Here is a 6,573-nt window from a genome sequence, read left to right as displayed (position 1 = left end):
TAAAAATTCTATAAACTATATGTGTAAATATATGTTAAAATTGTGTTATTTCTTTTTATTTCTAAGAATTCATGGCTTTATTATTATATTTCTCCTCTAAAATAGTTGCTTTTCTGATTTGAAGATTATTTAGTATGATTCAGAAGTAGCCATTTATTTCTGATCAATATTACAGATCGGTGTTTTGTTTTCAGACCAACAAATATTTCAGAATGTTTATTCAGGGTTTAGTCAATAGAACTTTATGGATATGGCATAAAGCAAATGAAAATCCATTGGTAACAAAATCTTAGAAAATACAATGCCATGCTGTAACTAAACATTTTATTACATAGGACCAGATTATATAAACCCTCCTAGGGTCAGGAGCTACCTCTCACAGGAGGCAAGTGATGAACTGTACATCAGTTGTGTAAGTTATCTTATTAATTGTTAAGATATTAAGAGAAAAGCAGACATTTATTTGACAATACAACATTCTAAAAAGATACTGCAAACACTGTAAATGTATATGCATATTGCATTTTGATAATTATATACTTATTTGCTCACTTCAAAAATATTTCTTGAGGATCTATTATGTTTCAATGACTATGTTCTAGGAGGGTTTTTTCCTTTTTTTGAGGTTAATTTGTGATTTTATTTGCCAGTATAATGATCCTACCAGGATCCTCTGTCCATGGGATTTTCCAGGCAAGAGTACTGGAATGGGTTGCCATTTCCCTCTCCAGGAGATCTTCCCAACCCAGGAATCGAACTTGGGTCTCCCACATTGTAGGCAGATGCTTTACCATCTGAGCCACCAGGGAAGTTCCAATTTAACTATAGTGGCCTGCAAACTTTTTGCTCTAGAAAATACATTTTATATCACAATCCATCAACCACACATAAATATATGGTCTATATATATATTTAAAAGCACTCCACAGTCCACGGGGTTGCAAAGAGTCAGACACAATAGCAACTGAATGACAATATAAAAGTGAAATAAAAGTTTTGTCAAAAATGTCTACCATGAGTGTTAATTTTTTGAGAATTTTTAAAGCAGTTTTAGATTTATAACAAAATTGACGAGAAGATACAGAAATATTCTATATACTCCCTTCCCTTACATGCATAGTTATTATCAATAGAGTGGAATCTTTTATTCTGTTTAAATCAAGGATGAACTGTATTCATGCATCATAATCACCAAGGTCCCCAGTTCATCTTAGGGTTCACTTTAATAAAGTGAATAGTATTGCACATACTATGGGTTTGGACAAAAGTGCAACATATATGCATCATTATAGTGTCATTCAAAGTATGTTCACTGCCCATAAAACCTTTTGCACTGTGTGTTTTCATCTAGAAGTTTTTTTAAATATCAAAAACAAAACAGATAAGATTTGGGCCTTCATAAATTTACATAATAGAAGCAAAATAAAATTTTAAATACATTAAAAGTAAATAAATAAAATTATAATTAAAGGTATAAATGATATCAAGGAAATTTTTAGAATGCTGAAGCAGTTTGAAGAACCCGATTGGTAACAGTCTCTGCAGAAGTGGGATCTGAGCTGCACTCTTGAAGATAAGAAGTTGTCAATTATACATAGAATCATGGGAAGAACATTTTTTAAAGGAGGATTAAAAAGAGCAAAGAAACAGATATAGGAGGTTGGATTGTCCACAGAAAGGAAATAGGAAGTTAGCAAATAGGAAACCAGGAAGACAATGGATAAAGTGTTGTTGGAGTTGGAGGCAAGGCCAGAGCCCACAGGGCATTGTAAGTGATATTGGGGTAATGAAACAAAGGACACTAATAGATTTTTTGTAAGTATTGGGTTGATAAAAACGTTTGCTGGATTCTTCCATAAGATCTTACCGAAAAGCTCAAAGAAACTTTTTGGCCAATCCAATATAAGCAAACTTACTATGATTTATTTTTAAAGGTTTTTTGTTATATAAGTAGAATATATTTTATTATGAAATCATTTAAAAAATGAAAGTTGAACAAATAGATAAACAGTAGGTATGATAAGATTGGGATTGACATCAGTTCAGTTCAGTTAAGTCACTCAGTCGTGACTGACTCTCTGCAACCCCATGAGACACAGCACGCCAGACCTCCCTGTCCATCACCAACTCATGGAGTCCACCCAAAACTCATGTACATTGAGCTGGTCATGCCATCCAACCATCTCATCCTCTGTCTTCCCCTTCTCCTCCTGACCTCAATCTTTCCCAGCATCAAGGTTTTTCCAGTGAGTCAACTTTTTGCATCAGGTGGCCAAAGTATTAAAGTTTCAGTTTCAACATGAGTCCTTCAGATGAACACCCAGGACTGATCTCCTTTAGGATGGACTGGTTGGATCTCCTTGCAGTCCAAAGGAATCTCAAGAGTCTTCTCCAACACCACAGTTCAAAACCATCAATTCTTTGGTGCTCAGCTTTCTTCACAGTCCAAGTCTCACATCCATACATGACCACTGGAAAAACCATAGCCTTGACTAGATGGACCTTTGTTGGCAAAGTAATGTCTGTTTTTGAATATGCTATCTAGGTTGGTCATAATCTGCCTTCCAAGGAGTAAGTGTCTTTTAATTTTATGGCTGCAATCACCATCTGCAGTGATTTTGAAGCCCAGAAAAATAAAGTCAGCCACTTTCCACTGTTTTCCCATCTATTTGCCATGAAGTGATGGGACTGGATGCCATGATCTTAGTTTTCTGAATGTTGAGCTTTAAGCCAAATTTTTCTTTCTCCTCTTTCACTTTCATCAATAGGCTCTTTAGTGCCTCTTCACTTTCTGCCATAAGGGGGGTATCATCTGCATATCTGAGTTATTGATATTTCTCCCAGCAATATTGATTCCAGCTTGTGCTTCCTCCAGCCCAGCATTTCTCATGATGTACTCTGCATATAAGTTACATAAGCAGGGTAACAATATACAGCCTTGACGTATTCCTTTTCCTATTTGGAACCAGTCTATTGTTCCATGTCCAGTTCTAACTGTTGCTTCCTGACCTGCATACACATTTCTCAGGAAGCAGGTCAGGTAGTCTGGTATTCCCATCTTTTTCAGAATTTTCCACAGTTTATTGTGATCCACACAAAGGCTTTGAGATAGTCAATAAAGCAGAAATTGATGTTTTTCTTGCTTTTTCAATGATCCAGTGGATGTTGGCAGTTTTATCTCTCATTCCTCTGCCTTTTATATACTATATAAAATAGATAACTAATAAGGGTGCACTGTATAGCACATGGAACTCTTCTCAATATTCTGTACAACCTATATGGAAAAATAACTTTAAAAAGTGTGGATATATTTGTATAATTTATTCACTTCACAATACAGCAGAAACTGCCACAACATTGTAAATTAATTACACTCCAATAAAGTAAAAAAAAAAAAAAAAGATTGTTCCTGTATACACCTCCCTTTCCTTTGCACAGCCTCATGTGCAAGTGATCACATCTGGATCACTGGATCACATCTTTAGAAAAGGAAACTGTGGTCCATCTCCTAATTTCTCTTTAATGACAGACACACAGAGATTTGGTCCTGGTGGCCAGCTTTTCCCATGCAGAAGGAAAATTTCCTCTGGAATGGTGGAGAGCAATTAATCTGGTCCCTGTATGGCCTCAAGGATCAGAATTGCCTACCTCACCTGGAACTCTTGCCTACCTCCTGATTGTCACAGGCAAGAGACAGAACATTCTATTATTTTTCTCAAATCAGTGATATTTGGGGTCTCTGGCACAACAGTTCAATCTCTACTTATAAAAGGAAACTAAAGCAACTGTTCTAAAAAAAATTAAGTATAAATGATTACTAATAGGGAATTCTGATGAACTTTCATTCTAATGCTTCCCTGATAGCTCAGTTGGTAAAGAATCCACCTGCAATGCAGGAGACCCTGGTTCGATTCCTGGGTTGGGAAGATCCCCTGGAGAAGGGGAAGGCTACCCACTCCAGTATTCTGGCCTGGAGAATTCCATGTACTGTATAGTCTATGGGGTCAAAAAGAATTGGACACGACTGAGAGACTTTCACTTAAACTCTAATACTACCTCCAATAGTAACAAAGCTTAAAATTTCGGTTCTAAATTTTGTAAGTTCTTAGAAAATTATTTACTAACATTATACCTTTAATTCAGGTTACATCTATCCTGTGACAACAATAAACTGTCAAGTTGAAATTCAGTAAATGTGTTGAAGGTGGCAGGCTATCTCCAGGAAATCTATTTGGAGGGCACATAATAGTGCCTTAATGTGTTAAACTGAATGTCTCAAAATTCTGTTTCCCCAATCAAATATTTCACAACAAAATTTTTCTTAAACTATCACTCTCCAGTGGCTTCTTCTCAATGCAAAATAGCCAATATGCCTTAGGCTTCCTAAAAATCCACTGTATCATTTGGCCTAGATAATTCCAGTCCAGCTTTATTTTTGTCACCCAGAATAATGCATTAAGACAATGAAACTATTTGGGGTCTAATTCAACCACTTTGAACAACTGGCAAGAATATACACAAGGATCAAAGTACACAAGAAGACCATGTTTAATTATATGTCCCTGGTGGCTCAGTAGGTAAAGAATCTGCTAGCAATGCAGGAGATGTAGGCTCATTCCTGGGTCAGCAAGATCCACTAGAGAAGGAAATGGCAACCCACTGCAGTATTTTTTCCTGGAAAATATTATGGACAGAGGTGTCTGGATGGCTACAGTTCATGAGGTCACAAGAGTTGTATGCAACTGAGCAACTAAACCACCACCAAACTATGTTTCAAAAACTGTCTTGAATTTCAGTGAGGAGACAGAAAAAGATAACATAACTAAAAAATGAATCTATTATTAGATGACTCATTTATTTTAGGGCTTCCCCAGTGGGTTCAGTGTAAAGAATCCATCTGCAATGAAAAAGACACAGAAAAGACAGGCTCGATCCCTGGGTCAGGAAGATCCCCTGGAGAAGGAGATGGCAACCCACTCTGGTATTCTTGCCTGAAAAATCCCATGGACAGAAGAGCCTGGGGCACTATAGTCCATGAGGTCACAGAGTCAGATGCAACTGAGCATGCACACATGCATTCATTCTAAGCCAAAAAAAAAAAATACAATTTTAAGTTTATATAACCACTTAGGGAATAAAAATGTACAGCATTTATACAAATCCCTGAGTTTCCACACTAATGTTTGCAATTTCCATTCCTTTGTTAGTGTATGCTTAAACTGGATTTCAGCAAAACTATAGTAAGTCCAAATCTTCACACCTACTCAAGCTCTGTAACACTCATATAAAATGCATATAGGGGACTAATTGGCAGGAAAGGGAGCCAAGATGTTGGGTGACATTGCCTTCCATGAAGAGCAGATGGGCTACCCACCTGGGGAATTGTAATATGCACTTAATTGAAATGAAGTCAGAGTCACCCAGCAGATACCACATTTAGAGTCAGCATACAATGATTCCATAGTCTTTATGGTTATACTTTTGATTTTCATTCTTCCTTTTAGCTTTTACCATATAAATATTGCATAGGATTGGATTTCCTATGTTTCTGTCTCTAGAGAATTCCATAATAATAGTTCAGTTCAGTTCAGTCACTCAGTCGTGTCTGACTCTTTGTTTGCAACCCCATGAATCACAGCATGCCAGGCTTCTCTGTCCATCACTAACTCCTGGAGTTTACTCAAACTCATGTCCATCAAGTTGGTGATGCCATCCAGCCATCTCATCCTCTGTCATCCCCTTCTCCTCCTGCCCCCAATCCCTCCCAGCATCAGGGTCTTTTCCAATGAGTCAACTCTTCGCATGACGTGGCCAAAGTATTGGAGTTTCAGCTTTAGCATCAGTCCTTCCAGTGAACACCCAGGATAATAAACATTCCCAAATATTAAAAAAAAAATTAAAATAGCTGGTGTGAAGATATTAAACTCTACACAAAAGACAGATAGAATGCTTGTGAGAAATTGAAATGGTCTGATTAACTGATTTTCTGAATGATTCAGTGATGTCCTAATGGGAAAGTCACTATGCCCAGCATTATTAAAACAGGAGCTCAAAGAGCATCATATTTAGGGCTTCCCTGGTGGCTCAGATGGTAAAGCGTCTGCCTGCGATGCAGGAGACCTGGGTTCGATCCCTGGGTTGGGAAGATCCCCTGGAGAAGGAAATGGCAACCCACTCTAGTGTTCTTGCCTGGAAAATCCCATGGACAGAGCAGCCTTGCAGGCTACAGTCCATCAGATTGCAAAGAGTTGGATACGACTGAGTGACTTCACTTTCAAAGTTGGGATAAATTAAAAATCATTTTTATTTCAATTTCCATTGTCAGAGTTTTATGCTTCCCTAAAATGCACTGGAATGCCTCCTTGCCTAATTAGAGAAATTGATTATCTGCATCATTATTAAGACTTTTTCAGTGTCTCTGGGTGACCATATAGAACCAGTCCACATTTATCCTGTTGGTATTCAGTTCATTCAGTAAACATGTTGAGCCGTTTCAGGTAAGGCAGGATGCCCAGCATTAGAACTTCAGATGACGTCCTAATAGAGATGATAAGGCATTATCTATCCTCTAGA

General features: G+C 37.4%; 1 non-coding gene across 1 annotated transcript; it reads left to right on the top strand.

Moving 5' to 3' along the window:
• Positions 1-6,073: 6,073 nt before the first annotated feature.
• Positions 6,074-6,145, top strand: TRNAR-GCG. The gene has a single exon. It is a non-coding gene; the product is annotated as a tRNA-Arg (tRNA).
• Positions 6,146-6,573: the final 428 nt, after the last annotated feature.

This window comes from Oryx dammah, unplaced genomic scaffold (assembly GCF_014754425.2).
Source record: "Oryx dammah isolate SB20612 unplaced genomic scaffold, SCBI_Odam_1.1 HiC_scaffold_4, whole genome shotgun sequence".
NCBI classification, from domain to species: domain Eukaryota; kingdom Metazoa; phylum Chordata; class Mammalia; order Artiodactyla; family Bovidae; genus Oryx; species Oryx dammah.
Note: the sequence above shows the minus strand (reverse complement) of the source record. Positions and strands in the feature narration are given on the sequence as shown.